The sequence below is a fragment of the Lissotriton vulgaris genome, chromosome 3_1 (assembly GCF_964263255.1).
Source record: "Lissotriton vulgaris chromosome 3_1, aLisVul1.2, whole genome shotgun sequence".
Taxonomy (NCBI): domain Eukaryota; kingdom Metazoa; phylum Chordata; class Amphibia; order Caudata; family Salamandridae; genus Lissotriton; species Lissotriton vulgaris.
In genome coordinates this window covers 211,692,321-211,716,519 of record NC_141689.1, presented here as the reverse complement: position 1 = coordinate 211,716,519, position 24,199 = coordinate 211,692,321, and positions in this window count along the sequence as shown.

Here is a 24,199-nt window from a genome sequence, read left to right as displayed (position 1 = left end):
TGATTTTGTACATGAAGTGTATTGTATATAGTGTATATATTGAGCATCATATTATTTATTCGCATGACACATTTTGCACTTTGCACAATGACGTTTATTCTGCATTATCCATCCATTGGATTACCCAGTGATTCCTGTTTTGTATTGTTTACAACAATCAATCAGCATTTGCACTTTTAATATTACCAAGTGTATTTTTTGCAGTATGTTCGCAGAGTCGGGGATTATCCCGTGATGTGTGCCGCTCACAACCTTATGTCTATGTCTATGACTCAGCGTGACATGTGACCACAACCTACCTATGAGAATGTATTTTCACTGAGCACTAGCACTTTAAAAATTGCCTCTTCCCCAGCGTGCGTCATGTGATCAAGGCCTCTGTGTAGGCCGAAACGTCATGCTGTGGTGTGCCGCTTCCTCGACGAAATAAAAATTACTGCTCACTGCACCTGAGGTCTCCTCTCTTCTTCCTGCGCAGCGGTATCCAGGACTGGGCTCCGGGCGAGAGGTAGCAGGGATTGTCACATATCGTCCAACCGGCAGAGTGCTTCGCCGGTATCTGGATGACCCCTCCCCTTGCTAGCGGCGGAACTACAGGAAGCCGAGACCTCTGCTGACCCGGAAGTCGTCTGTTTCTCCCGTTAGGGAGCAATTGTTCCAGCCCCCGGTTGCTGTTAACGCCGTGCTGTCCGTGAACCTAACGAGGAGCCTGGTGAGCGTCTGCTCTTGATGTGTTCCTTCGGCAGGGTGTCGGTGATTTGACTCGGCAAAGAATACACCGGTAAGGGAAGAGTGTGCCTGACTGCACGGCGGCTTGTACTTACAGCTATCGCCCAAGCAGTGGTGAGAGCGCATTGCCCGCAACATTTGTTGGTGAGGAAGCGGCATGTCGGCTGACGCATTAAGAGCGAGGGAACAGGCAGCGCTGAATGCGTTTGATGACTCCCCGGCTGGGGGGTTCTCTGAACCATCCGCCTCAAATGCACAGGCTAATGAAGTTGGCAGTGTTCGTGACAACTTTAAGCAATTGGAGAAATTGATGAAAAGGGAACTCTCCAAGTGGTGGGAGCACTGTTCTCTGAGTCGCTACTTAGAAGTTAATAGAATACCACGTGGTCTGCGAGTCATGCTGGCCCCAAGCTACAAGGACCCAGACCCGGAAATGCTCCGTGAATGGGCAGACTGCAACCTGGAGTCGTCGCGCAAACTAGTCCAAATACTGGTACGCTATGCGGAGAGTGACCGGCTCAAGACACAGGCCAAAATCGAAGAGCTCAATCAGATCATTGAAGCGGCCAGTGTGGACTGTCCAAGTGAGTGCACTAAACTCAGAAGCGATATGATGGCGAGGATACAAAAGGAAGAAGAGTCAATCAGCAAAAGGAAAGCCTGGAAATTTCAACGTGACAAGGCAGACTATGCGGAAGGTCGCATTTTTACTTTTGCTAAAAAATACGATGCCATCAAAGCCTCACGACATCAGAAAGTTGCAGCAACTGCAGATCGCTCAAACCAAGCACATGGAGCAGCCCAGCAGGATGACTCCTCGGAGTCTAATCTCAGTTCAAGCATGAATAGCGACTCAGACTCCAATTCTGCACAATCAGGAAGGCAATTGGGGTTTACCAAGCTCACGCCAGCAGAGGAACTGGATTGTATAAGAAAAGACTGGCGCGAGACCCTACGCCAGAGAACGCAACTGCGCTCAGGAACAAAAGAATCAACGCCAAGTGTTACCAACGTCGCAAGGCCAAATCGAGAGGAAGAGCAAAATCAGCAGAAAAAGAAGAAAAAGAGTACAAGGAGATGGAACAGGAAATAAACTCACAATCTGGAGTTAAGGACGTTGCCCCCTCCATCATTAATTTGACTGATATGATCTTGTCAGAGTCTGAACGTTGCATCTTGTCTAAAGGTCTCACATTTTGCCCTCCATGCGATTTCAACTATGCGGACACCAGAATTGACCTCTACAAATTTGTCCGCAAAATGAAACTGCAGAAACACTTTGTAGGAGGAAAAACCTGCAGTACCCCGACAAGGGCTGAAACAGTTGATGATGGACTACAAGCCCGTGACGTGCCGGGTTTGGAGGCCCTAGAATCACTCAGACTGGAGCAGTCATCATCCCAAGCAGTCTCTGGAGGTGAGCCTAATAGGGTGGGAGGGCTAACGTATTTTAAACCACGCTCCACGTACACACCTGTTATGCTCTATGATAATCTTGACATCTTCCACGATGCTGTAGTCAAAGATAACAAGTTGCTACATTCCAAAGTGCTCAATTCAAAACGTAAGAAATTCACACAGAATGACCAATACATGCAACTCATCCAAAAGATTCAGGCCAATGAAAATGTAATTGTCAGACAGTCTGACAAGGGAGGGAATATAGTTCTGTGGCCACGACAACTATACCTGGAAGAAGCCCTCTCCCAATTAAAGGATTTGAACTGTTACAGACATAGTGACATTTCGTTGGTCAAAAAAGCTCAGGAAGATTTCTTTTCGTTGCTTATGGGGTGGAGATCCTTTGGCCTACTGAGCATGGATGAACTCAAATACCTCAAGAACAATCATCCAGTCATGCCAGTCCTATACCTAATCCCGAAGATCCACAAGAACCCACACAAACCCCCGGGAAGACCGATAATTGCAGCCTGTGGGGGGCTATTAGAGAAAACAACAGTGTATGTGGACTCTTTCTTGCAGGAATTTGTTCAGGGTTTACCATCTTTTGTGCAAGATTCCAATGATTTTGTAAGAAAGATACAGGATATAGAGTGGGATTCGGATTTATGGCTCATTACACTAGACGTCACGTCTTTATACACAAGTATTAACCATCAAGACGGATTGCGAGCCATTGAATTCTACCTAGGGCTGAGACCGATAATCATGGCTGACCATAATCGCATGTTACTTTCTATGATTTCATTCTGTTTACACCATAATTTCTTTATGTTCAACAATAGATATTACCAACAGGTCAGGGGTGTGGCCATGGGGGCCTGTTTCTCTCCCAGTTATGCCTGCCTTCACATGGGCTACTGGGAGAGACAGGTCCTCTTTGGCACACACTCTGACATTGCCAGGCGATCTATTGTTAGGTGGTATCGTTATATAGACGACGTGTTCCTAGTCTGGAAGGGCACTCGTCTAGAAGCTGAACACTTTGTTGACTTAATTAACAGTAATGATTACAACTTGAACTTTACTTCCACCATTAGCAGGGATCAGGTGCATTTCTTAGATATGACAGTTACACCAGGAGGAGCAAAACTCGGAACTAGGTTGTACCGTAAGGAAACGGCTGGAAACACAATTCTCCACGCCAGTAGCCATCACCCAGCCCATCTTATACGCAGCATTCCGTACGGCGAAATGCTGCGTATAAGACGTCTGAGCAGTACAGAAGCCCAATGTAGTCTCGCTCAGCAAGCCAGCAGGGCCAGATTCTTGGCTAGGGGTTACAAGGCCGCAGTGGTTGATAGGGCCATAACTAAAGCTAATGCCCTTTCCCGTGACCAAGCCTTGCAGCCTAAAGTCCACAGTACGCCTACCACCCCTAATGATCAAACAGTCAGATTGATTTGGGCCTACAACAAGCAACATGGGGCACTGGGGAAAATAGTCTCCAAACATTGGAATTTGGTGAAATGTGACCCAGTGATAGGGGACAGAATTTCAAACACCCCGTCTATCACATATAGGAGAGCATATTCTATGCAAAATGCCCTAGTTAAATCCAGCCCAGAAGTCCCTACTAGTAAGAATTGGTTAGGGAAGAGTAAGGGCTTTAGGAAGTGTTCATCCTGCAAGGCCTGCCAGCACGGATTGAACAAAACAGAGTATGCCATCCCTTTCACCCCCAATGTACGTAAGATTAAAAAACAACTTACCTGCAAAAGCGAGTATGTGGTGTATGTGCTGGAGTGTCCGTGTGCCCTGCGGTATGTTGGTAGTACCAAACTGCAGGTGCACAAGAGGATACTCCAGCACATAAGAGCCATCAATACAAATGACCCAGCATATCCGGTGGCCCGCCACTTTAAAGAACACCACAACAATGACAGTTCCCTGTTGCGCTACTATGCCATTGACTGTGTTGGTCCTCTTAAAAGAGGTGGTGACAGAGATGGAGCTTTAAGAAAATTGGAGACCAGATATATACTGGAAATGGACAGTCGAGCCCCAGGGGGGTTGAACTCCACGGAAGATTTTTACACGTGTCTATGACACAAATAAACCTCCGTAAACATCTGTGTTCCTCCCCCGTCCGGTAGTTGGTAGCCCTCCATTATACAATCTTAGTGTATCTGTCTATCTTCCTATCAAGATATATTTTCTTAACAGCATATAATCTAGAGGTTCGGATGGTTTAAGTGTGTAGTGCAGCCTAGGCTTAGGCTGCACTTGGATGTACTAAGAGCTTAACACTTTGATTTTACTGAGAGTACCAATAAGTAAGGCTATATAGAGAAAGAGCCGAAAAAAATTTCACAGATTCACATAAAACTTAAAAACTTTCACATAAAAATACGTGCACAGTTTTTCTTTTCTCTCACCGCTCACTTAGTTACATCCATGGCAGGGTAAGGTCCAACCTGGTATTATCAGAGCTAATTGGAGGTTTTGGGGGGCAGAGGTTGCGATGGTCTCCTTTCCTTGTGAGGGGTTAACATCTCCTCTGCTCCCAAACTATCCAGCTCTGCGCAGACATATGAGCTAACAATATGTAGAATACTTATGGGATGCTGCGACCTTGGTGCTATGGTTCAAATGCATTTATCCAGCTCTGCGCAGACATATGAGTTAACAATATGTGCAATACTTATGGGATGCTGCGACCTTGGTGCTATGGTTCAAATGCATTTATGCAGTAATATCTTTCATGTTCACTACAGGTCTCATCCCGTGTAAATAGTGCTGTGCTTACATATATATTTTTTACAATATGCTTGTACAGTCATGGTTTTAACATATATATTTATATATTTATATACGTTATTTATGGATTTATATTTTTTATATATTCCTTTAAAATTCGATGTTATACATGATTTTGTACATGAAGTGTATTGTATATAGTGTATATATTGAGCATCATATTATTTATTCGCATGACACATTTTGCACTTTGCACAATGACGTTTATTCTGCATTATCCATCCATTGGATTACCCAGTGATTCCTGTTTTGTATTGTTTACAACAATCAATCAGCATTTGCACTTTTAATATTACCAAGTGTATTTTTTGCAGTATGTACGCAGAGTCGGGGATTATCCCGTGATGTGTGTCGCTCACAACCTTATGTCTATGTCTATGACTCAGCGTGACATGTGACCACAACCTACCTATGAGAATGTATTTTCACTGAGCACTAGCACTTTAAAAATTGCCTCTTCCCCAGCGTGCGTCATGTGATCAAGGCCTCTGTGTAGGCCGAAACGTCATGCTGTGGTGTGCCGCTTCCTCGAGGAAATAAAAATTACTGCTCACTGCACCTGAGGTCTCCTCTCTTCTTCCTGCGCAGCGGTATCCAGGACTGGGCTCCGGGCGAGAGGTAGCAGGGATTGTCACATATATATATATATATATATATATATATATATATATATATATATATATATATATATATATATATACATATATATATATATATATATATATATATATTAAATTCGAAAAGGTTGCCCCTGTGAAAGTATCCTCACGCAAATGTTCTTATTTCCTTTTTATTGGACTGCTTCTGCTGGTTAAATTGCAGCGTGATTCCCACTTCTTTCAAAGTTCTTCTGCACAAAATCCAGACGCGTTTCAAGAACTCCTGTTCTCTTTTTCAATGGTTGGGTGCTGACTGCTAGAGTTCGTTCTTGCTCCTTTGCACTATATTGGTTCTCCGGTCCTGCCCTGTGGGCGTGGCTCCTGGCATCTTGGGACCTGTAGTGCAAAGGGATATTGTACTGTAAGTGAGTTAATTGAAATCCAGCAAATAGTTCACAATTATTAACCCAAGTGGGTTGAAGAGGTCACACATCTCAGCATTTCACCTTGCTTTACGAAGAAGTCCCGAAATATTTGCATCCATTTCGCGCTTTCTCCTTCGTGGAGCAGCACTGGTCTGCCTTTCAGGCAGCAGGATCCTTTCGCGGCTGAGCAAAGCCGCTAATTATTAAATTCGAAAAGGTTGCCTCTGTGAAAGAATCTTCACGCACATTTTCTTTTTTCCTTTTTATTGGACTGCTTCTGCTGGTTAAATTGCAGCGTGATTCCCACTTCTTTCAAAGTTCGACCGCCAGTAGGTAATAATATATTTTATATATATATATATATATATATATATATATATATATATATATATATATATATATATTACCTACTGGCGGTCGCCAGTAGGTAGTTATAGTTAGGATTTTTTTCAATGTTAAATCTCAAAATTCTATTTGGAATAACTTTGGCGCCGGTTGACGAATCTGACTGAAAATTTCCTCAAAATGGCCTCGTTGAGCTCCGGTCCTTCCCTGAAAGTTTGGGGGGGATTCGTCAAGCAGGGGCCGAGGTAAAAGGGGGGTCCCAAAACGCATTTTCCCCATGTTAATTTCCATAGGGCGGCCGATTTCACTTTTAGCCCGAACGGCTGAATGGATTTCAACCAAATTTGGCAAAATTGTAGGGACTGGTAGCCCGATGTGCCTTTGCTATGTCTCAAGATATATGCTCCAGTGGATTTTGAGTAATTTAGGTTAAAAAAAATATATATATCTGTAAGCGCGCCCCGGTACGCGCTCCGGGGAGCTCTCCGGGCGCGCTACGCGACTTGCGCACGGAAAGCTGATTGGCTTTCGGGTGTCTGTAAACATTCCAAACGGTCTGGAGCGGCTGCCATCTTGTGTCTCGGTATGATCGAGACACAAGAGGTGGCCAAAACAAAGGGGGAAAAGACCATTAGGGGGCAGAGTAGACCCCCCTGACCCCCTAGGTTTAATGTGTGGGCTATAAAAGGGCCCCGCGGGGCAAAAAAAAAATATTTTTTTTTTCAATTTGCGCGGGGGGAGTGCCCGGTACGCGCACCGGGGAGCGCACCAGGGAGAAAAGAGAATGGCAGAGTTTTAAAATTTAAGTCATTTAATATAAATGGGAGGTAGTTCTGAAAAGAACTGTTTTTTTTATTTTTTTTGTTGTTTTATATTTTTTTGGGGGGTTTATAATTTTTTTTTTATTTTTTTGGTTTTTCTGAACATTGTTTGTTTATTTTTGTATTTTTTAAGGGGAGAAACAAAAAACAGGCATTTCAAAAGGGCTGAACAGGAGAAAAAAAAGTGCAACAAATTAATATTTCCTTTGGGTCTTGTGGTTTTCCCAAGCACGATTAATAAGAGTGATGCATTGCTCACCATAGCAAATCGTTTGACCACAAAATTTACAAACCATTTTAAAATTTGAAAAGTTGGTTTGTATGATGGAGCATGTCTCCCTAACTTCCGGTCCTGATGGGGTGGAAACAGTAGTTTGGGAGGTGCTGGCAGAAGATTGGACAGGGTTTTTGGCCAGTTCCCTGACCTCTGCCCTAGAATAGTTATTGGGATGCTTTCTAAGCATAAGCCTAATCATTGAGTGGTTGCCGAAGGAGTATTTCTTGTTGGGATTCCCCCTTGACAGCTCCTGATGACAGATTAGTCAGGTTGCTTTAGGTGCATTGACTTTTTTTTGTCACTCGTGATAGAAAAAAATTGCCATATGATGTGCTCTTTTGGCTTGTAGGTTATGTTGTCCTCTCGGACGAATCTACTCTCCTCTTCGTCCTCATCCTCCTCCTGTTCTTGATCTCCACCACTGTGAAGTTGTGGAGGTCCTTGTGGTGGTGGTGGTCGTCCAGAACATCCAGCAGCTGCAGCTAATGTAGCCATTTTCGACAGATATAAGTAAAGGTCTTCCTCTCTCAAAGCAAAAAGGTAGAATAAGGAAAAAAGGTGTGGGCTTTCATCATTTGGAAAAAAAAATATCCTGAACCAATAAAAAGTGTTAATTTTAGGTCACATGACCAGGGGTTTCATCATTATGAAACCAAAACTGTTATGAACCAATGAAAAGTGTTATTTTTAGGTCATATGACCCGACGCGCTTACGCTACGTGCCCCTATGAAATTCACTGAAAAAACAGAGGTTTCACACCAGTTATAGTTAGGAATTAGCATTAAAAAAACCTATTAAATTCACTGAAAAAACAATAGGTTTCTCACCAGTTATAGTTACCTGGAAATTTTACTGACAAAAAACCATTGAAATTCCCACATTATAGTTAGTTGGACTCACTATAACTTGCGCGTGCAATGCACTGCTGATGACGTCACATATTACATCACTCATGACATGGTCAGTGACATCACTCATGACATCACTGATGATACCATCCTTGTGACAGAGTGACAGACCTCCTTTCACTGTAATGTAACCCTTGAAACACATATTCAAAAATACAAACTAACATTTTCAAAACAATGCAGATACCCATACCAGTTACAACAACCAAATCTATAATTCCAGCATTTATATACACATCCACTCATTCACCAACAGTTCTATATAGTCACTCATACATATACTCACTCATCATATGTAGTGATACACCTATACATCCTGTTACATACCAACAGTGATCCAAAAGTTACTTACACATACTAACACATGCAAATATACTATTGAACATCCATTTATTTGCATATACAACTATACACACACTACCACCTTACTTCTAAGGAAACTTACACATACTTACTCTCTTAAACAATCACTTATAGAAACACATACATATTTATTTAAACAGGAACTCTTACAATCTCTCACTCTCACATATACTCATTTATATATCAATACTCACATATACTAGATTAAAACATATGTCGTTACTGATAAATACACTAGTGTCATTCACTCACTAACACACACATATACACACTCATCCACCCATACAGTCCTGCACATATGCTGTCTTCAAAACACATACAAACAGAGAGTCAGTCATTGATGCATCTATGTGCTAAGTAATACCCCCACCAAACCATACAGACACTCATACTGTTACTAAAAAAATATCTAATAACCCATATACACACACATGTAGCTACTTACCAACCCATGCAGCCACTTATACACAAAGTGAAACACTGATACATATACTTAAATATTTAAACATTACTCGCTAATATATGTATTCACTAAGATACACTTAATAAGCCAGTTAACCAATCAATTTTTATTTAAAAAAACATCCTTTTAGACACTTATTTAAACATTTATTCTTCCATCGACCTTTACATATACATATATAAAACATATTTATTTTTCAGAAAGACACACATTCACTGGATGGTGTCATCAGTGATGTCATGAGTGATGTCACTGACCATGTCATGAGTGATGTAATATGTGACGTCATCAGCAGTGCATTGCACGCGCAAGTTATAGTGAGTCCAACTAACTATAACGTGGGAATTTCAATGCTTTTATGTCAGTAAAATTTCCAGGTAACTATAACTGGCGTGAAACCTATGGTTTTTTCAGTGAATTTAATAGGTTTTTTTAATGCTAATTCCTAACTATAACTGGTGTGAAACCTCTGTTTTTTTCAGTGAATATATATATATATATATATATATATTTTTTTTTTGCTAAATATTTTGGTGCTGTTTGACAAATATTCATGAAATCTTCAAAACTAGTGTATAACTCACTTTAGCTGCTGTGTGGAAGGATTTGTCAAGCAGAAACACATTATCCCCATGAAATTTCCCATAGGAATTTTGAACACCACTACAGCCCTAACCCCTAAACCAAATTGCTCCAAGTTTGGCAGACAGCTAGCTTTGTTCCAGAAAGAGCCCATGTTATATTTGGTGTAAATCCATTCAGTGGTTTTTGAGTTATCAAAGACAAAACTAAATTTTAAATCTAGGGATGGTGATCCTCTGCATAGCCATAAGATCTCATGCTAAGATCTAATTGGTTGGCAACTCTTCAACCAGGAAGTGTTGGCAGTCATTTGTATACACATGTACAGATTTTACACTTGGTTGACACAAGTATATGCTTTAAATACAAGCTCCCTGAGCCCCAAACAAAAGTTGGCGCAAATTCTGCCTGTTTTCTAATTGAAATGGGGTCTCTAACCCATGAGGCAGATTGACAACCATTAATAGCTCCTCAAGAATGCATAGCTGGCCCGATTTTGATGAATATTGATACAGTCATGACTCAATAGGTAACACCATCTGCCCCTGCTGAAGCCTTAGCCACGGGTGCCCAAATGAACTTATGCTTTGTTAGTATTGGACGTGAAATTGAAGTGCCCAATTGTATTCAAAGTCAGATTCCAACAGAACACCAGTCCCCTTTGATAGCCCGGAATACATTGGTCCTAGGTAAAAGGTCAACCCATTAGACTGGAACATCTTTATAAACTTATATGAAATTTGATTATTCCAGGAAACCTGGTCCACTGAACCATTATTCCATTATGGGAGTTTATAGCTTTTTCTTCTCAAAACTGTGTTTATTGGTGTTTCAGATAAGTAGTTAAACAGTTCATGTACAATGTAACAGGCTATCCTGTAAAGACATTTCTAATACAGTTTCCATTTTGATAAATATCAGCACCTTATTGTACACTCATTGGTCTCTTTACTTTCTCTGAGTACACCAATTTAAACCCCCCAAACCCTTTTCAACATAACTGTGGTACATGGATATGCTCTTAGCCTGACTTCTAAAATTACCTGCAGAGGTTTCTAGGAGGCCACCTAGATAGGGTGTTATGGGGCTTTTCTCCGTTTTCCTGGGGGCCTCTCTGGAATTGCTTCAGGCTAAAATTGAAACAGGTGTAAGGCTCTGATGCATGCGGGACAAGCGAAGAGTGGCAGACCTGTGCAGAGGTAACCCACCAAAGGTTCCCATATTTATTCAAAATTTGTATACAAGTCTGAGACGATGCCTGCCAATCATTTCATCATGATCGAGCGCCATTGTCTGGCATGCCATTGCTTCAGCAAGGGAGCGGATGAGCGCTTCCAAGCAGCCCATCTTTGCTGCTCCAAGACAGAACCACATAACTGCTCTGTCTCTGCTCGTCTGATAGCATAGTTTATCATTGCACAACCCCAGTAGAATCATCTTTGAATAATCTGGTATTGGGTATCCTAATATGGTTTTCATCTGGGCATAAATCTCCGTCCAGAAGGGGCAGCTGGTCTGGAAGGCCCACCACATGTGTATAAAGTCCCCCAACAGACCACAACCTCTCCAACACGGATCCGATGAGAGGGGATACATTTTCTTGAGCTTAGTGGGATATAAATACTAATCATACATGAGTTTATAGTGTGCCTCCCTCAGTCCAGTGGAATGATTACATCGTGGAATGTCTCACCAAAACCGTGACCAGTCAAAGTCCAAAATTGGTCCCCCCAATGTATGCTCCCAATGCGTGACATGCCAGGGCCTGTCCCGTGTCTGTGCAGCAAGTAACTGTGTGTATAACAAGGAGATGCAGCCCTTGGCCCTGCTGCCTCCCTTGGAAAATTGCTCCAGGGAAGTCAAATCTCTGGTGGTGGCCTCCCCATATGGTTGGCTGCATCACCCAGTGTTTGAGTTTGGTGTATCTGAATAGTTCTGTGTCCAGGAGTTTAAAGTCACGTTTGCAATGATCAAACATTTTAATATACCAGAGTTTAAACATGTCTGAGATTGTTAGACATTCTCCCTGACGCCATGCCTCATAAGGACCTAAACGCTGTGCCGGGGGAATGCCGGATTGAAGTGAATGGGTGTGTGGGGGGAGGGAAACATGGTCCACTCCTTCTGCCTATTAATGTCATCCAAGACTTGCAAAGTGGTCCGTGTGGGTGTGCCTAAGTGTACGATCCGATTTGGGCTTCCAGATTAAATCCCAGACGCATTTCCCTGCCACCTCCCTGTCCATGTGTAGCCAATGTTTATCAGACTCCCTACAGACCACTCTGGTATCACCAAGAGTTAGGCTGTTTATAGTAAAGGAGGAAGTCAGGTAGAGCGAGGCCTCCTGCTGACTTAGACTTGGTCAGAACCTTGTAAGAGAGTTGAGCTCTCAGTCCCTGCCAAAAAAGCATGTCACCATGGTGGAGAGGTCCAAAAACAGTCCCCTATGCAGTGGGATAGCCAGGCCCTGAAATAAGTAGAGAAGCCTAGGCAATACGATCATCTTCACCGCCTGTATGCCCTTCATCCATGACAGATACATCGGCACCCATTGTTTCCGGTCCGCTTACAATTGTTGTATCAATGATGGATAGTTAGCTTTATATAGGCCCTAAATTCACTGTATTATTTTTAAGCCCAGGTAGGTTATGTCTTTCTTAGCCCATTGGAATGGGGTAGTTGCCACTAGAGAGTCCTTGTCAGCCTGGGGTGGATTTAAATGGAGTATAAAAGATTTTGTTAGGTTGATTCGGAAGCCCACCTCAATTTTTCTTGTAGCGGGGGCAGCAATGTGTGGGGAGAGGTCAGAGCGAGCAGGACCTCATCCGCAAACAGGGAAATTTTATGTGCTGTGGTGCCAAAGTGAACCCCCTCTATTGCCCATGTGGAGCATATTTTGTCAACTAAGGGTTCAATGCTTAGTGCAAATAGAAGAGGTGACAGTGGGCCCCAAGGAGAAGCGTTTGGAGCTCACTCCGTTGAGCAATACCCTTGCCACCAGTGCTATATAGTTTGCTTGTACTACTTTTATGAATTGGTCTCCAAAGCCCAACCTTTGGAGCGTGGAGAAGAGAAAGGCCAAGTCTACCTAGTCAAACGCTTTTTTGCATCAAGACTCACTAAGATCTCAGGGACCTCTTATTTTGTTATTTTTTATATCAAGTGTATGACCCTTCGGATGTTATTGTGTGTTTGTCGATCTTTAATAAACCCTGATTGGTCAGGGTATATGAGGTCAGGGAGAATGGCGCCCAGCTGTGTCGCCAGATTCTTTGTATAAAGTTTGGAATCAAGATTTAAAAGGGCAATGGGTCTGTACGAACCGCACTGTTTGGGGTTCTTGCCTTGTTTGGGCAAGACAGAGATTATTGCTTTAGTCATCGGGGGTGTCACCTCACCAGTGGTCGCCATGTGGTTGAAGAGGGTCACCAAATGGGGTATGAGCTCCATACAAAATGTCTTGTAAAAGTAGGCTGTCAGACCATCTGCTCCTGAGGACTTGTGGGGTTTCAGGGCACTCAGTGTCTCCTGGACCTCCTCTTCTGTGATTGGACTCACCAGCTACTCGTTTTGTGCTTTCCAATTTGGGTAGGCAGACGTCATTCATTATGCCGACTGAGCTTGCATTGTTGGGTGTTCTCCTGTGTATAATGCTTCTTAGAAGCTCCCGAACATTGGAGCCTTATCAGAGTCTGACCCTGTAGTCCCTCCGAGACCATCTTCAATGTCTCCAATGTATTATTTTTCCCATTTGACTTGTAGTTGTCTCGCTAACTGTCAGCCTACCTTGTTGTGCTGATTGTAGCCAATCCACTGCAATCTTAGGAGGGTGAGTTCTGTGTGGTTTGTCTATATGGCATTTAGTTTACCCCTCAATGCTGTCAACTTACGTTGCTGCGCTAGAGTCAGTATTTCTTTGTGTAGCCTTTCCGTTGTAGCCAGTTCTGCCTCAAGTGCCTGTCTCTCAGCAGTTCTATGTTTGTTCAGGGTGTAATTCAGGGCAATACACTGCCCCCTTATCACTAATTTAAATGCGTTTCAAGTAGTGAAAGGAGATGTGTCCCCTGTGTTTGAAGAAAGTAGTCTTTTATTGAGGTGCGGAGTTCATCCCTCAGTTACCTATCTCGAGTCAGTGAGTTGGGAAGTACCAACATCTGTGTTTTGGCCGGGAGCCATTTCTAATGGCATGTGGTCTGATAATGTTATGGTATGGATGGAGGCCAAAGGTATAGCCTGTAACAGGGTGTTGCTCACAAAGGCATACTCCATGCATGAGTAGCATCTATGTGAGTGTAAGAAGAATGTATTGTCCCTTTCCTGTGGATGCAATGTTCGCAAGGTATTTACTAGCCCTAGATCTTCAAACTTCTCCATCAGTTTCTTGGAGAAACTGCCTGTACCTTATCTTGTGGCGTGTATGCCATCTAGATGAGAGTCCCACATCAGATTAAAGTCTCCCATGAGAATGATGTCCCCCTCGGTGAACCCTCCCAGCTTGTCTAAAAAGGACTGTGTAAAGGAGCTCCGGTTGGTGTTCAAGCATATATTGTGACAAAGGTGACTAATCGGCCACGGAGCTGGCCTTTACTCATAGCCGTCTGTCCATCTCTATCTGCCTTGTAGCCCATTGGGGAGAACTGCATTGATTTGTGGAGCATTAGCCCCACACCATTATGTTTAGAGGTTGTGGAGGACCTGTATTTTAGGGGATAGTCTCTGTGGTGCAACCTGTGCTCTTCTTACTTCTTCAGATGTATTTCCTGAATGGTCACTATGTCATTTCTCCTCTCTGTAATGAATTTCCATACTTTTTTGGCATTTCGCAGGGGAGTTCAGCCCCTTCACGATCCAGGTCAACGTGATGATCACCATATTACTACCCAAGAGTGTGTTCGCTGCCTGTTTTTGTCCCGGCTAATTTGATTATTTCTCCTTAACCCAGCTCCTTCCCCTTCCAAGGGTAGATGTTCCCTCCCTCCCGACTTCTCCACATTGTCCCCTCCATTTGTTGCTCCATGTACTACTTTCAAACGGTTAACTTAAAACTTAACATTACAACATGAATTACAATTCTTTCATTGTTGCATCATTAATCCTGTTTTATTTGGGTCATGGTCTAGTCCACTCTAGCATATTTTATATTTAGCTCAGGATATGCCTGGAAGGAGTATGCCAGAATCACCATAGAGGAGTGACTGCATTTGGACTACTAGAGCATGGGCCATTTTATAATCCTTTATTGTCCCGCTACAGAACTCGCCCACCTATTAGAGCCCAGGTGTCCAATTTTGGCTTATCTGAGAAGGTGCCCCATGGGGGTTCAATATATCTCTATGTCTGAGATGTTCTTTAAGCACCTCTAGTGGTCACCGGCAACTGACTTTCACGCGCTTCTGTTGTTTTCTTCTGTTGCTTCATGTGTTTTTGTGTGATCCACTGACATTTTTCTTTGGCTGATTTAGCAGCACTGGAAGATTCTTTGATACTGAAGGCTGATGCTTCTTCTCCTTCTTGGGGAATCCCTATTGTTTCGGCTGCTTCTTTAAAATCATGCGATGATTTATTTTGCAGCTCAAATACTAGGCCGAATGGGTAGGTCCACCGGTATCTTATCTTTTCTTCCGCCGCAGCTTATCCATTTCTGGTTTAAATTGGAAGTGTCTGGACAGAGTGCCTGATACGATGTTATGAAATAATTCTCAAGATAGTCCCTGAAAGGTGATGTTGCCCGCCCTGTGCGTCGCTTGCAATTTGGCTTCCGGGAACGAGTGGAGTTTGGCCAAAACATCTCTGGGGCACTTCTGAGTGTCCCCCTGCTGTGGACTTACATGATGTACATTCTCGATTTTTATTCTCTCTGTGGCATCATTTACCAGCTCCGCAAAACAGTCCTGTTATGAAGGCCTCCAGATTCGGGCCATCCAATGACTCTGCTAGATTCCGTATGCGTATATTGTCAATACGAGGCCTGTTATCCAGGTCTTTAAACTTTAGGATGGCTGACTGGAATTGTGCTTTCATGAGGTGAGTTGCTTCTTCCATGTTGTGTGCCTGCTGCTCCAGTTCTTTCACTTTGGTTTCTAAGTCAAGTGTACTTATGCCCACCGAGTCTACGTCATTCATATCTGCTTTCAGGCTCTCGATGGAGGCGTTCATGTCAGTTCTCAATTCCTGCCTTAACTCCTTCTTAAAGTCCTGGAGTGAGGCAATAAGGTTTTCCTTGGTCAGGGTCATGGGTTCTTCTGCAGTCGTTGCTTGACGGGCCTCCACTGGCAGAAAATAACTGGACATCCTGTTTTGCTGGGCCTTTTTGGTGGCATAGAGGCGGCCAAGCCATGGCACAGTGATATGCAGCCCCTCAGGCCCAGTATCGGAGGCTCACCTAGATGGCCCCTGTCAGCTTCCCTTTGATTCTGTTACTCTATTCGGGGCTTAGTGTTGAGTTGCCATCCAGGTAGGCCAAGGACACTTTCATCTGGCCCTCTCGTCTTGCCAGTCACTTGTTAGTTGGAGTTTGGCGTGTGTCTCTAGTTGCGCTGCACTGAGTGGTATGTTGCCCACTTGACAATGTGGCCATCTCATTCCCCTGTTGGGCCTTCCTTCCCCCCTGCTTCAGAGGTCTCCGTCTTGGCTCTCCTCTGTGCCCCTTCACTTTCTCTGCTGTCTCCCGACTACTCTTTCTTCAATCAATTATTGAACCTGTGCCTCTCCCTCTTTTCTAGAGAGTCATCAGTTTCGGCATGCCCCCAGTCATTGGCTCCACCACTCCTGCAGACCGGTACCCACTCGCAGGCTTCCTTTGATCAGCTGCCTCCTTCATGCCCAGTTTGGATTCTTCCCTTGCTAGATGGTGAGGGGCCCCATCCCTCAGCATGATGGCAATCGCCGCCTGGAGGACTCATTATCCCAAATTGGGCATTGCCCCCAGGCCTGCATAGTCGCTAGGCCCTGGTGTCCCTATAATACCCTCTGAATGGGGATTAAATGCTGCTGATCACTTGTCCCCTCCGCCTTGCACTGCATTACATGTCCTGGCCCAGCGCCATCTTGGAGTCAGGCAAGGATGATCATGATCTCCCGATCTGTTCCAGGGGGACTTTGCCACTACCGCGATTGCCCCCTCTTCAAGCCACCCTGCCAGCCAAAAGTTCCACCTTCAGGTAAGCGCGCCTTGATTCAGGCAGGCCCCCCCTTTGCCCAGCATCCAGCATCGCTCCTCATGAGTCTTCTATGGGACGTGCAGGCCCCACTGCCATTGCTCCGGGGGGCCTCGTCAGTGGCATGGGGGAGAGTCTCTGTCTGTCACCCCTACCAGCCTCAACGGGGGTCTCCCTTCCTTGCTCACCGTACCTCAGGCTGCTGGAACTATTGGGTGCCGATTCGTGCACATTGTCAACTGCGGACTTCCAGCCCTCTTTGTTCACCGCATATCACGGCACAATCTGGTGGCATCCAGCAATTTAAGTTGGAGCTTTACACTTCTCTCTGTGTTGTCTGCATTTGTGTGGGCCTCTGCTGAGTTTACTTGCTGTTAAAACTGCTCTAAGTCCATCTTCCCCATGATTTTTCTATTGTTCGCTGCAGAGCTCTGATGGATCACGTCTAACCGGCTATCTTGGTTGGCCAAGCCCTGGTGTTTGCATTTTTATGCTCCTGCATTATGTGGACCAGTGAGTATGCCTTTGAGAGGGCTAACATTTTAGATTAGGCAATGTATAGGGCATTAATTACAGGATTGCCCTGATATTATGGCAACTTGGTTGAGGCTGACCCCCAACAAGACCGTAGACATGTAGAATGAGTATGCTAGAGGAACAAGAGGTGGACTGATGTCGAACTCCGTTTCGATTCTGGATGAACTATTATATATCCCATTTGATAGTAATTATGTAATAGTAGCAGGGGATTTCAAATCCACCTTTGAGCCCCTAGATGTAGAAGACATTATTCTTGCCATTTAGGAGGATATGAAAGGGGGTATCCTTGGCTCGAATTGTCATCTATAGCCAAATAGACCAAAGTAGCCTTCCAACTTAAAGACTTATGCCTTGAAAGGGGCATTAAGGCTTTTAATGGAAGATCTGTCTGAGATAGATGTGGGGCTAACACTTTTAACAAAGGTTACCACTCTAGTCACATTGACTATTTCACAGTAGGCCTGAAGTTGTGGTCCTCTACTAGGGACATGAAAGTAATTGGCAGAGTAGAGAGCGATCACAACCCCCCTGTCCCTTACAAAGGAATTAGCCACTATGGGAAAGGCAGTTGACCCTCCACCTCTATCTTCAACCAATGACTTGCTGCTTAAAAAATGATATGAGGTGTGTTAAGTGGCCTAAAGTGATTGAAAAGCCAGAGATTCTGCTCTCTATAAAGTAGAATGATTCCTCTGCATTGGCATTGTTAAGCGAGCATACCCAATGTGCAGAAATACAAGAGATAATGAAAGTCCTACATAAAAAAAACAGTTTGAGAAACTGAAACCATATTTTACATTCCATACAAAACTAATCAGAGGCAGCTATTGGTGCAGCAAAACTTGTTTAATAAAGAGTGTAGGCAGGCATGCGAGACCCATATAACTGCCATCAGATATAAATCCCCAGTAAACTTCCATCAAGCTAGGAAGGTTTAAAGAGGTGTACATGCCGGGGCGATGAAATCTTGGGACAAGAATCGCTGGAAGACCTTTAAAAGGGCATGCTTCATAAAAGATTCAGTTACCTTTTGGCATCTAGTGAATGAGGAAGAGGGGACCAATCTTTGGCTCCTCAAAATCATAGAGCCCCTGATACATGGATCAGTCCTTTATGGTTCTGAACGTTGAGGCTTTGCTAATAAATACTTCTCCGCTTGCAGTTGCAGAAAATATTTTTCTGCAAAGTATTACAAATTTTTTTCAAAGCACTCCCCTTAAACCTCGCAGTTAGATCTACGCCGAAAGGCCATAGTAGAAAAAGTAAGACTTTGCTCAAATGTATACTGGCGTTGATTGTGGACCACACCAAAGGTATCTCATTATGCTGATGCATTAAAGGATGTTATGGAGCCTGACCGGTCCCAGAAAATTGAATGGTTACAAAACATTAAAAGAATATTGATGAAAGTGAGTACCTTATGGGAGAATCCATCAGGTACACAGTTTACCTCAAGAGAGAAATTAAAAGAATTGTATTGGCTTATGCATATGACTGAGGAACAAAAAGTGATCGGGAGTACCACCGTGACTGGGAAGTTTTTAGACTTTAAATCTCCTTCCTTTTTTGAGCCATACTGGGACATTATATTGGTCCCCCTCAACAGAAAACTGTATTTTCAATTCTGAAATTGTTCGCTCCCGCTAAAAACTTTACATGCAAATGGACTCTTGAAATATAACTGCCCTGTTTGTATTAACACTGCTGAGATATATTCTCTTGTTTTATTTGTATGCCCTTGTGAAAAGCACAGGAGTAATAACCCGTCAACCACGTTGGGATTGGGGTAAGAATCTATAATAAACAAACAGTATCCCAACAGGTATGGTTCATTTAGACAATTAAATATGATATGCTAGCTGGATCCATCAGTGGGGGAGCGGCTTGAATTTACTGACTCATTCGGAAGCTCACATACACTGCGAGAGATTGATTCTCTGCACTTACGATCCCCACGAGGATCGACCGACTAATCGGACGGAGGACAATTCCGCTGCCCGCCAACCCCACTGCTTTCCTTCGACTCATCCGTGTGAATTTACAGATGACGTTTCGATTGCCGCTCCCCCACTGATGGATCCAGCTAGCATCATGGACTGATTCCTCTCTGATTCAAACGAGATGCCTTGCAGCACTGTCTTATCCAACAACCCTGTCCTGAGGATGATCCTAACTTAACAGGATCGAAACGTCGTCGACTCCCCAGCCAATTCAAAGGCGCTACCTACATTGTGACCACCTTTAGAAATCAAGAAATTGTGTTTCAAATTTATGATCTAGTTACTTTGTATTCCACCACTGTACATATTTCACACTCAGTATTCCTGCGCCGTTCACGCTGAGCACTTTTGTCACTTGCGTCGCTATTTGTGCACATCACTTGCACCTTCCTGCACCAAGTATAACTTGGGTTGTATTATAACTTTTATTCACAGTGCTGTTACTACAAATGTCTTTGTTTCCCATGTTTTTGCATAAATATGATGCCCATGGCACATACAAATGGATATAGTGAGTCTCTTGTTTCTCTCCCTGATAATGTTTTTGACATATCATATTTAATTGTCTAAATAAACGATACCTGTTGGGATACTGTTTGTTTATTATTTGTATGCCCAGCATGCATCGGGCAGTGTAACAAATGGCTGAAACCTAGATGTAAAGCCTTGGGCACCAGAAGTAGCAGCGCTGCTTTAAGAATGTTACTGTCCGATTTGTCTTCCTTTTATGCATGCTCCGTAGTTAAGTTTGTTGGTTGGATGTGGATTATTAGATAAAAATCGTTACATTCCTACTTTTTGTATCAGTTCATTTTGTGCTCTCCTGTCTGTGTAATAAATGATCACTGATTGCTGGTTCCTGTTTCTTCTTATATTTGTAAATATCTCATGTATGTTGTGATGTTAATTTTCCACGCATGATGTTTTATTATTCTTTTAGTTATGTATTTTATTGATTTAGTATTTAGAATGCTTTTATGACAATTAATGCCAAAATAAAGCTTTTGAACTGAACTGCATACCCATGCTCCCCGGCTAGTTATGGCACAAGGCAAAGAGGCTTAACTTAAAGGAACTATGTCAAGTGTTTAGAACTGCCAAAATAGTTAAAAAGTCATAGACACAACACAATAAACACCCCTCCAGTTTGTAAAAACAGAAAATAACTGTAGTTATCAAACATGACACCAAAACAACACAAATCATGCACGGGGAATTAGATGGATTAATATTTAAACATTTAAGTGCAGTTTTCAGCTTTCAGCAGTTTCTTCGGCCTGGCACAACCTTTCGTGCTCTGACATTGGACAATGGTCCTTTCCTGGTTTTGCATGAGACCCGTGAGACACGCGGCCGCGGCAGCATTAGAAGGCATAGGTGGAGGAGAGCAGTGGGGAGCGGCGGCGTGAGACCCGTGAGACACGCGGCAGCAGCAGCGTTGGAAGGCGGAGGTGGAGGAAAGCAGCGGGGAGCGTCGGCGGTAGTGCTGCGAGGATTCCAGAGGCATAACCCGGCGTAACCTGGTCCTAACAGGCAAAAAAAAGCAGAGACAGTTGAGACGGGGCCTACATTTGGTTCAGCGTTTGGTGCCGTGGTTTGTGCCGAGAGGCCACCAGAGTCCTGTTTGTTGCTCTGGTTTGTGCCGCAAGGGCTGCCAGAGGCCCCTGGAGGGCGGGAGAACTCAGGACCAAGGGGTGCAAGGGTGCCGAGGAGAAACACTGAAGGAGAGGAGGAGCAGCGATAACTACTACAATGCGAAAAAGCCGGCATAGCCCTGGTTTGAGCCCGGAAGCGCCAAAGACAGGGAACTGGACCCCAAGTCTGGCCCTGATCCACCAGAGGTGAGGCGATCAGCACTTATCAGCACTTACCAGCCTCTTATCACAGGAAGGTATTTGGAGGTGCGAAAGACTGTTGTGGGCGCAAGACTGTGGCGGGCTCAAAAGCGTAAATAAGCATACTAAGCTTAACTAAGCGGCTCAACGACTGTGGCAGGGACCGTTGGGTGCCGTGTGGTGTGCTGCCTAGCCTCAAGACCACTCAGTAGGTGGAGGAGCAGTGAACGTTTGTTAAACAAAGCAGGAAGTTTTGCATAACGCACAAAACGTGGTCGGAACCACACACTAGAGGTCTGCCTATGCCTAAGTAGGTCTATCTAGTGTGGTAAAATACGAGAGGTCTGCCTATGCCTAAGTAGGTCTATCTGGTGTGGTAAAATACGCGAAATTTGGATCAAAATAAACACAGGAACAGCTCATTGGAAATGTTGTTTAACAGAGTAGGAGCCGTGTGCTAACTCAAAACAAGGTAGACCGCAAGGTATATCTCTCATGGCGGTACCTTCTTAGGGCGGATTTAGGGTTGATTGGGCGACGTGGATCAGAGCACCAGTAACACAGTGTTTTATCAACATCGACATCAACATCAATACTAACTCCTATCGCAATTGAATAAGTACACCAGGGGTGCGCCCAAGGGGACATAAGCCATATTCTAAAACAGAGAAATATGAGATCTGGGAAAGTTTGGCCGGCGAATATAGGCAAAACCAAAAAATATAATAAATACATCAAAGAGGAAGGGCTAGACATAAGCCAAAAAAGCCAAAAAATAAGTGCTCCAAGACAGAGAGAGAGGCTAGTCTCGGCACCAACACAGGTCTCAGCCCTGGTAAAAATACCAGGATCCCCAAAATGTTCTTTTTAAAAGATCCAATGGCTTCAATTTATGCACCATCAGTTGAGGCAGCCTGGTTGCTGAGCCCCATAGCACCAGTAACAAGGGCGAATAAAAGTTTAGATAAATCAGGAACGAGCAGGCTACAGCAAAAGCATGCATTCACATTCAGTAAAGGAAGTCCCCCTTCCGCAAGGCAACCTCCAAACAACTCAAATACTCAAAAAATAAATCAAAACATACAAAAACCAATCGTGGAAATGCAAATAGGTAGATTGGCAACAGCAATAGCTCAGATACACCAGATTACTCCTCCAACAAACCACGCATTGGGAAAAAGTGCAAATGAGGACAATAAAAACGAGCACTTGGAGAAAATAAAAAACAAACTGAATGATCAGGAGGACCAGAAAAGACACCTAGGTAACACCTGGCTATGCTCATTCTCACTATCAAACAATGCCAACATGTTGCAAATATTTGATGAAAATACCAAAACACAAGAATTAATGAACAATGTAATTAAAGAGAATATCGCAATACTGCCTAACATGACACAGCCTACTGAAAAGGGCGATTCAGGAGGAGCAGAAATGATGGTATTTACTCCTTTAAATCATGGTCAAAGACCAGACCAACAGACAAACGCACAAGAGGAGGAAAGAAAGCCAACAGAAAAAGAGCAATTCAACTTGTCCTCTCCAATAGCAAATTCATAGGTCAGCAGGATTGATAAACAAGTGAATGTACAGGAGGAAGGTAGCTTCTCAATGAAAATAAATCAATTCAATGTGTCACCTCATATAATAATTTCATCGGTAAGTAGGATTGACCACGAGTCTAGAGGTACTGGAAATGCCATTGATGAACTGCACATGGCACCATGGAGTAATACTCTACTAAGCACATTGGAATAAGCAATCAGGGTACTGAACTTTCAATCAGATAAAATGGAAGTCCAGATTGACCTAATGAATCTAATTGCTGGTCACATTGCAGGTATAAATACCAAGCTGGACTCAATCACTTCCTTCGTAACGCGTAGGGGAACCCCAGAATTACAAACAAACAAATAACCCCTGCAGCTGAACTGTGGATGTGGCAAAATAATAGATAAACTGGCAAATTTGCCCGAAATATTAAATGATATCCTAGGGGCAGTGCAACTAACAGTAAAATGAAAATATACAAGGGAAGCCAAAAAGGTCACAGAGGGAAAGGAGCCAGTGAAAGATATATGTAAAGGGACAGGTGAAATTGACAAGAGAGAAGCCGAACAAGAGGAAATAGAGGTTCAAAGTGCGAAAACAATGGACCACTGAAAGGAAATTACACATAGCACTATTGAGACTTCAAAAACTGCAAAACCTACAAAAAGACAAAGGAAACATGCTAGAAAGAGTAGGACAAAATGCAATATACAACCAACTACAAAATCAGAGAACATTTTTCCTATGTTTTCAAACCAAAACACAAAAAGGAAAGAAAATAAGGCATTTATAGAAGGTATAGAGGAGGATCCAAAAACGGTCCTAGACCACTGGAATCATACATCAGATTCTAACAGTTTCAATACAAAGCAAAATGCAGCAAGTGCTCTGGCTATTCCTAACAAAGAGAATATGAATTAGATGTGTCTTATAACACCTATCTATCGGGAAGCCACAGACCCCACGCCAACTCCCGAAATCTTAAAAAAACTATTCGAAGGAACCCAACATATTGACAAGGGAGAAAAGGTAGAAAAAACTATGCAGGTCCAAACACGAGTGATAGCCAAAGAGGAGAGAGTTTCCGGCTCAGATTACTGAGTTCAAGAACCCAGCAGGGAAAAGAAGGGCAAACCAAGGAAATTAATAATTCAACATACTAAAAAGGGAGAAGAGGTCGAAAATATATCGTAGGTTCCCGCATTGATCATATCCGAAGACGAAAGGGGTATTACTCCAGAAATTGGATGGCAAACAGTTAGGAAGAGAACAAATGACATAAAATGAGAAAATCAAGAAAGAAGTGATGGAACACCGGGTAAATGTAAATGTTTTGTACTTGTATAGCGCACAGCTACCCAGACCGAATCTCCCGGCACTTG